We start from the raw sequence: 16,473 nt of genomic DNA on the forward strand, positions 1-16,473 counted from the left end.
AGCTGTGGGCTCAAGTTGCACTTGCAGCTCTGGTGTCTATGACAGCTGCTGTGTGAGGAGTTGGGAATAACTGTGTCACTTCTGAAAAATATGAGAAATTTTAAAGTGCTCTTGACACAACCCAGTTTTAAAAAATAGAAGCTGAAATTCAAGAAGCCTCAGCACTCTTTCCACCAATACAGGGACTGCCGCTTTGAGGGGTCACATTCCCTGATGTTTGCAGGAGAGAAAAGGAGAGGAGCTGCAGGGGCTGTTGCTTTTCTGTTGGTGTTGCCCTGTGCAGTACCCAGCCATGGTGTGGTTGTGCCCATGCGCCTGGGTGGTGGTCACTCATTCAGACTATGGCTGCATCTAACTCAGTACAGGATTACACCTGGGACCTCTTCTTTGGTGAACTTCAGCTCTGCTGGTCAACAGCATCAGCTGGCTACGTATGTGTGAATATTTGTCCTTTTAATAAATGCAGAAATTAGAATTCCTTCCAAGATTTTGGAAGGAAGTGCTTTGATCCTGAGGGTCTCTTCCAACTGAAATGATTCTATGATTCTACGATTGTCTTGCTGTCTTATCTGCTCCTCAGCATAGCAGCTTGAGAACCATCCCCCCATCCTTGTGAAGTCTCAGTAAACCATGCTTGCAAAACAGTCACCTTTCAGGATGGGGAAAGACAAACCTGTTTCCCCAGTCTTAGGGGCAAGAAAGATCTTCTCTTCTGCAAAGTGCCTACTACCCTGAAAACACGGTTATATTTAGACCCAGGTGGACAACCTGCACAAAAACTAAGCCCTAACTACCATGGCGAATTACCTATCATGGTGAATTTTACAAGCAGTGATGTGCTGGAGCTCCCAGGAGCTTTGGAAAAGCTCAGGGCAGGAGGATGAGCAATGTCTTTGGATCATTTCCTGATGTGACACAGAGCAGGCACCCACGATGGAAGACCTGAGTCCAGTTTCCTCCTCTGCCTGAAGGATTTTGAATATATGTATGTTTTTGGGAGGAAGCCTGTACGTGAAACTGTAGCATGGAGACACTAGAAGGGGGAGTTGAAAGCTCAGCTTATGACAGAAAAGTGCTTCTGGTGTCTTTTTCTCATGGATCAGCAGCACAGTGATCCTAGACAGCCATGGTGAGACTGCCTTGCCTTGGTAGAGCTGGTTGTGTATCCAGGGGAACCAGCGTCCTAAAACACAAGTCATGCTGCTCCACCTGCAGCTCTGGCTGCAGATACTGGCACACTCCAGCTTATTTGGCTTCATGGGCCTCCTTGGTTGAGGTAACCTGTGCCTGTCTTTCAGTGCTCCAGCTCCCTGGCTTTGTCTCTTCTGATCTGAGTCTCGGCTTAAAACCAGCAGGGAGAGTACAAGGTGTTCAGTGCCCAGGATTTTTAACATCGATTGAATACTATTGCATTTTAATGTTTGGGGGGAAAGAAGCCTGGATCTTAAACAGTCATCTGAATTGTGTTATCGATGGAGATGAGTCAAATTTATACCAGGCTGCGTTCTTATTTTGGCTTACTTTGGCCTCTTTCTGAGCAGCAAAAAAGCTACTAGTGGAAAGCCAACAGGACCCAATTCAGCAAAGTGCGCTCTGCACTTGTTTAAACCCCTCCTGATTCCCCAGCATGGGGGTACTGGATGCAGGAAAGAGCCTGTGATGGGCCAAGTCACTGTCTTCAGCGGACCTGATGATTTTTGAGGGAAAATTGACTTCATCACAGATCTGAACACTAGCATGTTCCTATGTGATAGATGTTTAGGTCTATGTCCATCCTAGCAGTTTATTTCTTATTACATTAGTGGCATAGCTCAATGTAAATAAACAAAGCCTTAGTTTCCTGGGAAAAATGATGCTTACATAGCACTTACAGTTCTCAAAGAACTTCTGTTCGATCTCCACACTAATGTGGTTTCACAAGAAGACTGAGATTATTTTATTGCCCCAGGATGCCAGGAAATTTTCATTTGACTTCCTCAGATCTCTAGGATAAAAGTGGGACAGTAAAGAAAAGAATTCCCTTTGCTGTCTTAGATTTCTGTTCTTCAGGAAAATATGTTATGTTTTGTAAGATCTGATATTCTGTAGTTTATTTTGAACTTAGTGACAGTATTATTTTACTTTTTCTTTTTTTTTTTTTTTTTTTCCACAGACGAATATCTTGCCCTCTGCTGCTTCCTGCTCCTGGCCTTTTTTATAGGCTTATTTTTCTATGTGGAGTGTAGATAATGCTTTTCACACTTCATTGGTTTCATTCAGTTATGTTTCTTGACTTTGTTGAAAAAAAGGAATCAATAACACATAAAGTGCAGAAAATATGGCTATCATTAATAAACTGCCAAATAATCAATATTAGAACATTAGTTTGCTAATGGCATGTGAAAGTTTTGGTGTTGGTGAAAATGTTATGCTGTAGAAAGCTGTTGGCTAACAAGAGGTGATATAACGAGCATTTGGGGACGAACCACATGTCTTTGAACAAAAAGCCCAAAGTGAATCTAGGTCTCACATTTAAACCCAACACGAATTTCAAGAGCAAATCCTTCCAAAAGTTTTATTCTCCTGTTCAGTCAAACCAGGTTCAAAAGGGATGGAAAGAACCAGGCACACCCAACTGCAGCCCGTTTTGCCTCAGCATCACAGGGGCATTTATGGCACTTGCAGTAGGAGCACTAGGCAGGGGGACCTGTTTCTTGTGCCTCTTACTGCTCCTTCAGTCCCAAAGGATGCTCCTTTCCACCCTGATATTAATTGCTGCAAGGAGCAAGGGAGCAGGAAGCGACATGAACATCTTCCAGCAGAAGGGTGATGGAGGCAGGATTGGTTGCTGCCCACTGGGTCGGGCTGTTTTAAGGTGACTTGTTGCTGAGGTGATATAAAGTAGTGTTGGAGGAACTTTTTCTGTAGGTTCAGAAAAAAACACCATTAAAGCAGGGCATGTGTTTTGGAGAGAGCTTGGGAGAAAAAAAAAAGTAAAATACTGAAGGTAAAAGAAAAAAAAATAACAAAATATCTTGAAGTTTGATGATCTGGCGTATAACTTCTAGAAACCTCATTGGTCACCACCATGCAAAATATTCTCTCTTCTGCTAAACTGTGTCAAATGACAAAGGTTATATTGTCTTAAGTGTACTATCCCATGTCAGCAGCTACTGGTATAAGTCAGCATTTGTTCCAAAATTGCTTAATCTGGGCAAAAACTCTATTTATCTTGACAAATAGTATTCTGACTTGTCAAGTTGAAGTCAGAAAGCTCCTGAATCTCTGTGTGCCCTTCTCCTAAATATCAGCTCTTCATTGAAGTCTTCATAGGCAAATCTCCTGTATTTTTGGAGGTAAATGCCTCCCAGTTGGCTGCAAGGAGAGGCGCATGGGCAAGGTCTGTTTGCCTGGTTGGGGTGTGTGAGCCCGGCAAAGCAAGGCAGGCTGCTCTTTTGCTGTTGGAGCTAGGTGACAGATGTGATGAGTTGTGGTGGGTGGGTGTTTTGACCAAGAGCTTCAGCAGTCCCTGGCTGTTGGCCTCAGCTTTGCCCTTTCCTCCCATCCTTAACGTCAACCCAGCCCTCGACATCCTTTGGTGACAACTCAGTTGAGCTTGAATGCTCAGGAGCAAGAGCCTGCTCTGCATCTGTTCCTATTGATTGAGAAATGCACAGAAGTACTTGGAATGAGATTAGCAGAAATAGTCATGGCTCTCTCTAATTCCCTTCCAAGTTAAATCAATTTGCCACTGGTCCCATCAGGCCTGGATTGAGCTCAGTCAGGAGAGTTTCTCACAGCCCCATTCACAGGCTCTAGACAGAGGCTTTCAACATAATACAGCCAAAAAGGCTTGCAGGTTGGTTTCTTTTACAAAAACACACTTTTTGTTGACTTAAACATTCTCCTGCAGTTACACAGTGCTCCTGTGTGGTCACCTATCTTGTGTCACAGCCCAGCCCAGAACAAATGACGAATAGCAAGCTTGGAAGATAAACACTCTCTTCCCTACTACGTGTCAGAGCCCTCCCAGTATCGCTTCTGCAACAGCACAGTGAAGCAACCAAAATCTCTGGGACACAGACCTGCCTCTCTCAGTACTGGCTCTACACCATGAGGTTTTCTCCCATTTCAAACATCCATATTTATTAATATAGTAATACACTGGGTCAATGTCTGGACTTTTGTAAAGACACATGAGACCAAGACCTTAGGTTGTAGGAAGGGAATAGAAAGGCATATCTGTGAATTGTGCACATTCTTTCATTTTTTTTTTCTTGGATTTTTTTTTTTTTTACACTTTTTGTATCATCTCTTACAATGTCTGGTGGATTAATTACAGATAAAAAACTGAACTGTAATACTAAAAATGTTGTCTGTGTTTTCACAAGCCTTTCAGTGATTAAGTTGCTCAAGAAATGAAAATCTCAACTTTTACCCTTATAATAGCATGATCCCACCATACCTAAAATCCATGTCAGGCACTAACTCTTTCAGATTTGGTTCCTCTATGCACTCCTCTTTTGTGTACAGAAATGTCTGGATCATCTCCTGTCTCCATCTAGATTTAGTAGCAGAGTGCTGCAGTGGGACTTCTCACTGTAACACCAACCCTTCCTGCACATATTCTGTTCTACTGATTTCACTGAAATCACATTATAAGTTATTTTCATTCCTCCATTTTTAGGAAATGTTACCAGTGTATTTATTTGGTATTGCTAAAGGGACTCTATACAAAAATCTTTGGCAGTAAGACTGATAGAACCTAATATATTACTTACAAAACTGTTTAAAGATAATATTACTTCTCTAAGGACTAGACTTCTTCTAGGCAGCATCTCTTGCCTAGCGATCTCATTATCCAAACAATTCTATGGCTTTGAAATGGAAATAGTTTCTTCTAAATAGCTGTATTAGGATTTCCATGGGCGCCATAAGACCTGTCCCTCACTTCCTTGTGTGGGAGGTGAGTTCAGCACCTTGCATTTCTCAAGGACTATAGTCTGATCTGGCTTTACTCCTCTATTTCAGGGTTGATTTTTTTACTTAAGCAGTGAAAAAACCTGAAACATTTCACTGTATGAATAAAAGACATATAAAGTAGATACGGTACAAAGCAGACAAAAATATTTTTCATAATGTAATCAATTATTTGTTACTTTTTTTTTTAAGTATGTTCAAAATATTTTGGCCATTAAATTATGTCATTTTAAAGTGACAGACAAAAGGTGTCTCCTATGCCAGATGGACCTCCATCAGAAGAGGCTAAAATCTTGCTCAGGTTATGGTATTAAGTATTACATTACTTTCTCATGTTAACGTTTGTTCAGACATATGTTCTTTTCCTTCAAATCTTGTCAGACGTCTTATGCCGTTTTTATAAGACGGCCTTGACTCTGCACTAAACCATGCCACTAACACGTTACTTAATCTAACTGGCACATTGTAAAATTTTACACATGCGCTCATCCAGATAATTACACAATTAATTTTCACTTAGTAGAGCTGAAACGGGGATAATGAAATTTCCACTGGTGTACTGTTACGTCCAGGGGTTAGAGGTCAGCTTCCTGTTTGGATAAGGGTGAGTTTAAAGAGGATTTCTGACAGTCTCCTTACTTCAACTGAGTCTAAAAACATTGCAATGGAATTTCAATTTACAGCTGAGTTCAATGGAAGGAGCAGATGTTGGGAGTGTGCCACCACCATTCTGGGAGCCCTTTCTATGCAGGTGTAGTCAAAAGTCAATGTCCTTCATCCCGCTCTTTATATGAAGACAGAGCTAAGCTGACACTTGATATTAATTTCTGCACTGAACTGTAGCTGTGCGGTTCTTTGTAGAACTATCCCCAGCCTGAACAGTCGTGGAAACCTTTCCCCTGTTGTAATTTTTGCATTTTCAAAGGAGCACACAGAGAAAAAGAATGGGTCTCTTCCCCCTGAGGACTTGTGGTAGGAAAGTCATCATAATAAAACAGGACCAGAAAGAACTGAGACACGCTTCCATATATTTGACAAAACTCCTGCTTTGGCACCAAATATATAGTGGCATACAAAGCCACCAATGCTTTTATATTTAAATCCAAGTTTCGTGACCTTAAAATAACTATTTCTGGTGTTTCCTCTTCTAAGCTGGGATAAGAAGTTTAATTTATTGCTTGAAATGTCTACACACGTGTATTTGCTGTCACACCCTTTGGTCTGTCCATAGTAGTCCCAGCAGACTTGCTCCTATCTGTAGAGCTTCACATTCTGATCCCTGCCGTTCCTGAACAGCTGACCTTAGCTGGGAGTTTTGCTGGGCAGGTGATAAATCTCCCAAACACCAACTCTTCCACTTAAGCAGTGGCCCAAGATGAGAGGGAGTGCAAAAGCAAGGTCACCATTCTCCTTGGACCAGCCTGTCCCTGATCTGCACCAATGTGCTGGACTGCTGTTTCTGACCTGACTTGCAAGAAGAGCAATGTTTTTTAAGAGGTACTGCAGTTCAGAGCCATAGAGACACAGCTTTCACTCTCATGGGATGCCCACAACACATTGGCAGAGGCAGGAGGCTGGGAAGAGCTGGCTCTGACCAGGTCAGGATAGCTCACCCTGCCTTGGTGCCAAGCCTCAACCAAATCTTCCCACCTCAAAGCCAAATGAAGTCAATGTTAAAATGTCTGTCAATGTCATGGGCTACAGGATTAGGTCCTGAAGGCAGAACGCGCTGTCAGCTGGCAATGAAGAGATATGTCAAGAGGACATCTCTCGTGAACAACAGCTTCTTGTGATGTGTATTTCCATGGTGCTACTGGGTCTTGATCACAGGCTGGGGCTTCACCATCCTTAAATTACACGGAAAAAAGGATTACGTGCAGGAGAGACAGACGTTTGCACAGTCAATGATTTTGTGCATTTCTTCTTTCTCTTTCTGACAAACTTCTTCAGTGGGTTTTATATCATGCAGTTCAGAAAGCACTAGTGCTTCTTATGGTAGGCCTTGCTTCTTCATTCTCTACTTCTCTTTTAATCTCTCTTAAGTTTTATTTTTAAACTCATTTAGAAGTCCTGCTGTATTCAAAACTTCAAGTTTCATGCTGTTTTCCTCTATTTCAGTCTCTTTGATGCCTTAAACCCACCTCACATGTTTTTAAGGCATCAAAGTGTCTTAAATTATATGCTCTCCTTCCTAGCTAAAGATGTAACTAATAAAATGCCTCCTCTGTAGACCACACCTTATGTTATCAGTGCCCAGAGACCAGCTTCAGACACCTGGAGCTACAGATGGATGCACTATATAACTCTGACCATACGACACATCTACACATTTATGAAGAAAGGTGGAAAAGAAGAAAGAAGAAAGGTGGAAACCCTTCAATGCATATATTTCAAAAGAAGAATAACAATTCAGTTTTACCGATCCATCAGGAAAAAAGACACATGAGTTGAGTTTACTAAAGATCCATAGATAGTCTTTGTATGTCCTTTCAACATCAAGAGTTGTCTTGACAGCAAAGGGCATGTATGCATTTTACAAAAGGAAGGAGATGATATGCTGCACTGCAGATGTTGCTGTTTGTCAGTAGTCCTGTCGCAAGATGCAAAGCTCTAAGTGAAATCCGTATGTATAACATTAATTGGGTGACCAAGCATATACATATTCACCTTCAAACAAAAACAAGTAGTGCTTTCATTATTAAAAGTTTGGTGTTATTACTAAACTTTATTGTGTTGCTCATTCAGAAATCATAAATTGCATTTGTAGGCTAGTGGTTGAAGGTAAAAAATATACCACCTATAGAAAATATGTGCATTAAAAAAGAGTACAAAAATACTTCTTTTTCATTTTCAAATTTGACTACTGCCTTTGTTCCAACAGAGAAACACTTTCAAGTAATACAGTTGGTTTGCTCCAGGCACTAGAAATGATATCTTTTTCAAGAAATCTGTTAATATCAAACTAAAATTATATAACACAGTTATCAGTTTTGCTAGTAGAAAGTAATAATATAGTAATAGGTAATATTAGTAATAAGTAATAATATAGTAATACAGTATATATACACTTCCAATCACATATGTTTTCTTCCCTATATAGTGGTATCTTTCCTATTCTCATTATGCATTCATTGAAATACCACATCTGTAGCCATATATGATTTGACAAAGCTGCAGAGCTGGCTGCAACAATTCTTGTGCTGAACACTGGGGGTGAGGCAAAGGCCTCACCTTCGGCCAGTGAGCCCACCAAGCTGCTGCTGTGCAGCCAAGAGGGCCAACCATGTCCTGGGTGCATCCAGCACAGCGTTGCCAGCCGGGCAGGGAGGTGATTGTCCCGCTCTGCTCTGCACTGTTGCGGCCTCACCTGCAGCATTGGGTGCAGTTCTGGGAGCCACAGGATTAAAAGGATATTAAGCTACTAGAGAGTGTCCAGAGGGGCATGAAGTTGGTGAAGAGTTTAGAGGGGAAGAAATGAGGAGCGGCTAAAGTCACTTGGTTTGTTCAGCCTGGAGAAGACTGAGGGGAGACCTTATTGCGGTCTACAGCTTCCTCACGAGGGGAGGAGGAGGGGCAGGTGCCGATTTCTTCTCTCTGGTGATCAACGATAGAACCCGAGGGAATGGCAGGAAGACGTGCCATTGGAAGTTTAGGTTGGACATTAGGAAAAGTTTCTTCCCCCAGAGGGTGGCGGAGCACTGGAACAGGCTCCCCAGGGAGGTGTCACGGCCCCAAGCCTGACAGTGTTCAAGAAGAGACTGGACAAGCCCTCAGACACATGGTGTGAACTGTGGGGTTGTCCTGTGCAGGGACATGAGCCGGACTCAACAATCCTTGTGGCTCCCTTCCAGCTCAGGACATTCTATGATTTTATGTTTCGATGAACCACCTCTCTGCAAGCAGGGATGCTCTCAGTGGAGAGGCAGCGATGCGCAGCCCTGGCACGCAGCCGGGGAGGCATGGAGCACAGAGGTCTGTCCTCTGCTCTCTCCACTTGAGCTTATCCTGCCTGACCACTTAACTCACATTGTGGGTCCTGAAGAATCCAGAAGTACCCTGGAGGGAGCCAGGAAGCACATCTGGGATGAAGAGTGAGCTGAAATACAAAGTAGCTCCTGCTACAGCCTGTTCCCCTCACCCCACAGCCCTCCCTGTGCCCCTCAGAGTGAGAGCCTACCACAGCACTTCTTGTAATTGTTTTAAAAGCATTTTATTTTTAATTATATTATTGATTTTTTGAGAACTAGGTAGAAGTAACAGCCCTAGTTCTAACCTGTCTCTGAGTTATGCTTTGCCAGTGAAGAAAGCTTGTGGGATGAACTTTTCCACCTGGGAATTTTACAGCTCTGGGACATGTTAAAACTTTGATTAGTAGGTGAATTTAGGCACAAACCTGGGCTACATGCACGGGGTATCCATAGTCATGATAACTATTTCCATAGTTACCAGGTTTTGCCAAAAGCACACGTTGTTTTGTTCTCATCTCTACAGAATTTTTCAGTTTGATAGACAATATTTTTATTTATTCTTGAACATTTTCGTTTGTATCATTGCCTTCCTTAAATTGATGTGAAGTAGAGAGTCACTTCAATTTTAATTTATTTCTGTAATGCCTGCTCAGTCATCTTTCTTGCTTTCCTGGTTTCTGTTCTACCAAACTGGCAGTGTATCGCCATGACCATCTTCTGCAGCAAACTGTGCTTCAGTGGCCACTTAGTGTGGGAGGCAGAAACCCACCTCTCCAATTTAAAACACTCAGTCAGTTGAACAACATAGGCTGGGCAGAGAGTGAATTATACCCTCTTAGGACAATTAACTAAAAGAAGGAAAGGATTTTCCTCTGCAGTTTTCTATCAGTTAAGCTGAGAGCTTCAAACAGTACTTCCCACTAGCAGCCTAAACTTAGAGGGCTGATTTCCCGTGAGATGTATCCCACTGTTACGAGCCTTTTACTGTTACGAGCCTTTTTTTTTTTTTTTTTAATCTTATCTCCTTAGCTTCACTAGCTTTTCCCCATGGTCCAGATGGGCAGGCTCCTTAAAAGCCTCTGCAGAGATTTTGTCCCCATTCCCACTTCAGCAAATGATCTTCTGTTTAAAGCTGACACACCTCACACATAGTTTTAAAAGGCAAAATGGACCACTGCTTTTCTGCTGTTCATGCAGCAGGTATCCTGCCCTTCTGAGGATTTTTTTTAACATTTCTTGCTTTCAGTATGGGGAGGTCCTATGCACAGTTGCAGTTTAATGGTATCTGTAACAAATTGCTATCTATTTTAACAGGTGCTCCTCCTGTTGCTTTGTTCCATTCCCTTTCTCTCTCAGGCATTTAGGATGCTGATGAAGGTACAATCTTTTGCCAGACGGGCTAATTAGTGGAGACAAATTGTGTGACTGTAAAGAGTAGTTATGCATTCTCTGAGACTACTTCACTCACTACAAATTGCCTATGTTTCTGTCTCCCTTTTTGTTTAAAAATTTATCTTTTTATTCTTTTTTAACTTACACAGATATTAAAAGCCTGTCATTTCTGGCACTCTGATATCTCCTTGTTTCTCTTCAGCTTTTTATTTTTGATTTTTTCCTTTTTGCTGACTTGTGCTTTTTTTTTCTTCTTTTTTTTATTTTTTATTTTTTCCTTTTTGCTGACTTGTGCTTTTTTTTAGTTTTGTCTTTTTTTTTTTTTTTTTTTTTTTTTCCCCAGTAGGTCCACTCCTCTTATTTGCCAGTCCTGGAACAGCTCTATGTGTGAAATTCTCTAATATCTCATTGATTACATCAGTGTTGGCAACTTTGTTTTCCTCTCAAAGCTTAGAATAAGCTCTGATTTTCTCTTCAGTATTTTTGAGAAACCTACAAGGTAATAAAGTTCACATTTACCATATACAGCCTGTTATGGACTACATCACGGCTTTTAGCCAGTGGCTATCATGAAGGGGCAGAAGAAAGCTCTTCCCCTGGAGAGCTGTTCGTGGGGCTGTCTTTGCAGGAGCACCTCATGCTCTTCCAGCCCCTGATAAGCTGGTGGGAAGAGAAAATGACACCCCAATACCCCTCTTTTTTTAAACAGATTTCTGTCAAGAGAAGAAGAAGAATGTGAGGCCCTTCTGCTCTCTACAAGCACAACTTCAACCCAGCACACCCGAACATCAGCCACAGTTATGTTTATATCCTGACAGCTGGGTGAGGTTTGCTGTTTTTCAGGAGCCTTGACTGAAGTGCTGACATCCAGGCTGGTCATCCCAGTGGAGGTGTGCTAGCATCTGCAGAAGGTGTTTCCCAACTGCTGTAGGCAGCAATGCTGGGTTGCAGCCCTACATTATTTCCCAACTGCTGCAGGCAGCAATGCTGGGTTGCAGCCCTACATTGCCTGAGTCTGCCAGTAGTTGGGACCTCTTGGAAGAGATGGTGAACATGCATCGAGCAGGTTGAGGATGTGTTGGGGGATCTTTGGCACGCCCATATCCCCAGGTTTGGGCCCCCGTGACTTCTGGAGAACACAGAGCTACTGTGCCCCCTGCTCAGAAAAGCCAGGCAGTCTGCCTACATGGGATATAGATGTACAAATGGCAGAACCTACTCATTTTATTGAAATGGGAACCAAACATTTGCCACAGCTGCCTCCGCAACTAACAGGCATTCTCCCTAATTCTCCCTCCCAGTGCTGCAAACAACTGGAGGAGGGTGACGGGGCTGAGAGGAGGAAGGTTCTGCTCTCATGAGTCTTATCTTCTTCCCCAGCCTTTCCTTTTGGGTAGAGTTGAACACAGACTGCTGGCTCAGATGAACCTTTGGTTGAATGTGCCTCAGTTAACTGATGTTCTCAAGAGAACAGCACAGATAATATCCCCCTGTGGTGAGCACTCTACTTCAGATATATATTGACACATTTTTATGCTACTTTTGGGCATAAGCTCACCATCTAAAACAGTAACAGTTCTAAAAATGGGTTTACTTTGAACAGACATCTGCAACTTTTCTCCTACTGCAGAGACAGGGTATTGAGGAAAAAAAAAAAAGTTACGTTTTCTGAACGGTCATTCTTGAAAGACAGGCATTTTTTTCAGAACCATAATTTAGTTTTCATGTCTAAACTTGGTCAGTTAAGATGTTTGTCATAAGAATGTGGAATACTTTGAATCTAAATTAACACCTTTAGATTTACTTAGTGAGAAAAACTACTCATTATTCCCAAGTAATTTACTAACAATATTATTATATGAACAAAGACAATTTAATGTAATCTGGCATTTATGACTTCCACATAACATCAGCTGCTAAAGTAAGAAAACAACAAGAATACCCCTTTTATTCAGAAAAAAACCTTAAACTAATAAGCATGTTCCTAATATTAAAATCAAGTCAGAGATCCTATTGACTTTCATTACATATAATTTATGACACTTGGATGTAGTTTAATAAGGTCATAAAAATGCCAGTTGTGGTATCTCATAATACTTTTTATAAACTGGTTTTACAGTCTACCCTTTGTTCCAAAGTTCAAAGTGACAATTGAAATGCACAGGTTGCCCAGGGGTTCAGACTTTTTGCTGGAAGTACTGACTAGCGGATACCTTAATTTCTAATATATCTATATTTTTTCCAAAATCTTGGTAATTGTGGGGAACATTCCTTTCCTCCAGATGTGCCAAAGCTGATATTTTTCAATTTAAAGAAAAATATCAAGAATTCAGTAAAAGGAACACATTTTATTGCTGTACACTTTTTTTTTTTAAAATGAAATGAAAACTGCAACATTTATTCCTAAGCAGGTCAAAGTCAAACAATACTTCTAAGTGCTGTTACAATAGTGGCATTATATTGTCCCTTGTCAGCTTTCAATTACTTCATCCACCGAGCTGATCACTGACTTATTTCCTGGCTTAGGTAAATAGGGCTTTTGGTGCACTTCCCTTAATTCATTTCAGAGAAGATAAATTAAATAATGATTGCAATTTAATATTGTGATAGTGCTAAAATATTTCCTTCAAGCTTCAAGTTTGACCACAAGTTTCCAATAATATACTCTTTTTCACTTGCTAGCTCAAACCTGAGGTTTTATTAAATTCTACAGCTGCAGTCAGTATTTATGTTTTCATCTAGCAAATTGGACATTTTAAATAATAAAGAGCACAAAGTTATATATAAAAACAGATAACACTTGCAAAACATTTAAGGTGGAAACTTTATTTAAAATTAATCAAAATCCACACAATATAGCACAGAGGTTCAAATTCTTAGCTCATTATACTGGAGTAAATCTGAGGAAAATCCAGCGACTTCCCTGAGGTTACTCCAGGATCACAGCCAAATTCTCAAAACCTCAGCTGGGCATATTATTCCTGAGGGACGCAGTACCCTGTGTGCACGGGTCTCTGTGTGCAGAGACTGGTCCAGCTCGGGGAGATGTCCCCTTGATTTCAAAGAGGTGGTTAAACTTTCTTGACACACTGGGGGTCTATGTCCAGGTAGCCCCCTGGTATCATTAGAGGAGTCTTTGCAGTGAAGATCTTGATCCTGCAAGTTTTGTGGCTGGTCTTCTGCAGGGGAAACTGAGGACTGAACAGGAGGTAAAAGCCTGGACTATGGCTTTATATTGTGTGTATATATATATATATATTTGTGTATATATCTATAGTGTGTATACATATATTTATTGTATCATAAGCCTGTACTATAGCTTTGGAGGTGGGCACTGAAACAGTCCTTCTTTCACTTTGCCCTTGCACTTTGATGGTTCACCTGCGTGTTCCTTCCAGGAGAACAGACTAATAAGCAATAAAGTGTATAACATGTGACATTTGCAGATGAGGTGTGGAATCCTCATTTTTCACTGTTTCACTGAAGTATTGTTACCATTCTCTGCTATTTATACCTTTTCTGTCAATGTGTACAGTGAAGCATATCAGCTGCTTCGGAGGGGCAGAGTTCTGCATATGGCATGGCTCCACGCAAAGGACAAGAATGGACCCATGTTGAGAAATTTCTGCTGCTTCACTTCCAAAGGCTCACAAACATCTTGTCTTTGCTGTGATGTCTTTGCTGTGTTCACTTGTTTTGACCTTGTGTGTGATACCTGGTGTGCCAGGTTCATCTCAAATGTTAGCTATAATTTTCCAAGAGGGGAGCTCCCAAATGAAGATTTCAAGCCAGTGTCCCAAAGAAATACGTAAGCATAAATATGTTGGGTTAACTAGCTCAGATGGAGAGCATGCATTTATTACAGATGAAGCTAGTGAAGTTTCTAGGGAGATAAATTACTGTCAGTCATGTTCCTTATAGCCATGCTTAAGGACAAGAAGGATCACCCCACCCTCAGCAGCCTGCAGTGTTCATGGACTAGTCAGAGATGAGTGAGGAAAGGGTTATACAAGTGACAGAACCCGTCAGGTTGAGCAAAGAAAGAGCACAACTTAAGTATTTGACTTTCAAAAATTTTTTTCTAATGAAGACGTCTGTGTTGTAAGCGCACCACCGCATACAGGGAATTTCACCCTAGAGGTCTCCTTTGGCTATTTTAACTGTTATTCTTGAAAAACACATAAGCCTCCAGTTTTGTCCATGGGTCTGTAGGTGATTTTAGAAGTGGATAATAAATAAATAAATGATAAAAAATAAAAATAGAGCTTATCCTGGGAAAATAACACCAACATCTTACAGCTGATCTGATCTCTCCCCTTCCCACTGTCCCACAGGAAATTCTGACTTCATGTTTATTTTCCTTTCTTTAAGATGCTGACTTGAAAAACAAAAAGAAAAGGCATCCCAGTTGCAGCCAAGCTCAGTCCGCACAGAAACGGCTCAACAATACATACTGCAAGGGATTCCAGCAGATTTGCAAAAGTGAGAGGCAAAAACACAACAGAAAGTAGCGGAGAAAATTCTTGTATTTACATGAATACAGACCTTCTACTCATGCTACTGTAGGAGAAGGAAAATAAACTGATATTTAAGCGTGTTGGGCCAGGCTTACCACTGACACAGTTATATTGTAAGCACCTAATAGTGGAGCCAGTCTTGGTGCTGTTTAACATGTGAGTAAGGAAGCACCATGTATGAAGCCAGTCTTCACCAGGCTGACCGAGCCTAAGGTAGGTTGGGCAGCAGCAGAGGAGGAGAGCTGGACTTTCGTGAGCACAGTTGTACCTTGGGGGTGGAAAGTTCAGGGCAGCCTCCCTGCCCTCCCCTCTGGAGCTCTGGGAATCCTGCCTCATCCCTCCGCTCTGCACAGGGGTCAGGGATGCCTGCAGAGAAGCAGCAGGGGTGGAAGGGAAGCAAAGACAGCAGACTTCCTCTCCCTAAGAAAATAAAGTTATTTTTGTGGGTAAGAGAGTTGGTCATTGTTCCAAGGGAGGGTGTACCCTTCTTGCCTAACCCCTTCCCCGGGGCATGGGCACCCTCTCCACTTATTGGTAATAAAGCTCTCTGTGAAAAAGCTGACTATATTTTTTAGAAAGGCTGTCAGAGAAACAAGAAGGGCAGTTCAAGGGAGATTCTCCTCCATCAGACAAACTCCAAGAGGAGCTCTGCACACATAAAATACCTCTCAGCTATCATTTCCACTGGGTCCTTCGGGAAGATTCAGCATTTTGTAGTGAAACGCCCATGATCAGCAAAGCATCTGGGCTCCTAACTTCTCATTTAAAGGCTGAATTCCAACTGAAGTCAGTGGGGAGTTTAAACAGGAGTTGGGAGATTCAATATTTTCCTGAGTATTGGCCACCAATATCAGTGCACTGCTTAACTCATAAACTATATTTACAATTATTGCTCATATTCATCCACTGACACATTTCAGGTGCTTATAGATGCTTCTAATAGTATGCCATAAATCACCCTAAAGAGCTGGGATACAATTTTTAGAGTTCAAATGGGAATACTCACTCGATGTGAGTGTTTGCAGGATCAGGACCTATTTTCCAGAACAGGTGCTTAAACGAAATGATGAAGTCATTATAGTTGAGCAACTTAATACAGAGAAAAAGCTCACATTATTCTAGTACCTATAAGGCTCTGGAATAAATGCTTAAATTAAAAATTCGAGAACTTATTAGGCAGAAGGATTAGATCTGGCATTTCACTTGGAGATCATTTTGCGGATGTGGGAAAAAATTAACTTATTTTTGTGCATATACAGGTATTTTTTGCTGCATGGTTTTGACATCAGCTCTACTTTTTTTTCTGCTTTTGGGTTTGCTCCTTTTCTATGCTGCAGACCTCTTTAGTGCTATGAAAATCAAGGTTTGCTCTTGAAACAAGCATGTGTTCAGGAAAGTACAAAATGTCTATCAGAAAGGCAATATAGTGCACTCTTTGTGGTTGAGAGTGTGGGAAACTCCATTTAACTCATTTTCATGACAGAAGCACTGAACCACATTAACACAGAAGGAAGAGGTAGAAAACATTTAATGGTACTGCAACGCTTTGTTTATTCTTAGCTAAGCCTACACGGCTTCCAAATGAGCCCACTATGCAACGTGACTACATAAGGTTAACTGCTGGGTACATTAAGCAA

This window comes from Caloenas nicobarica, chromosome 3, assembly GCF_036013445.1.
Source record: "Caloenas nicobarica isolate bCalNic1 chromosome 3, bCalNic1.hap1, whole genome shotgun sequence".
In the NCBI taxonomy this organism is placed as follows: Eukaryota; Metazoa; Chordata; class Aves; order Columbiformes; family Columbidae; genus Caloenas; species Caloenas nicobarica.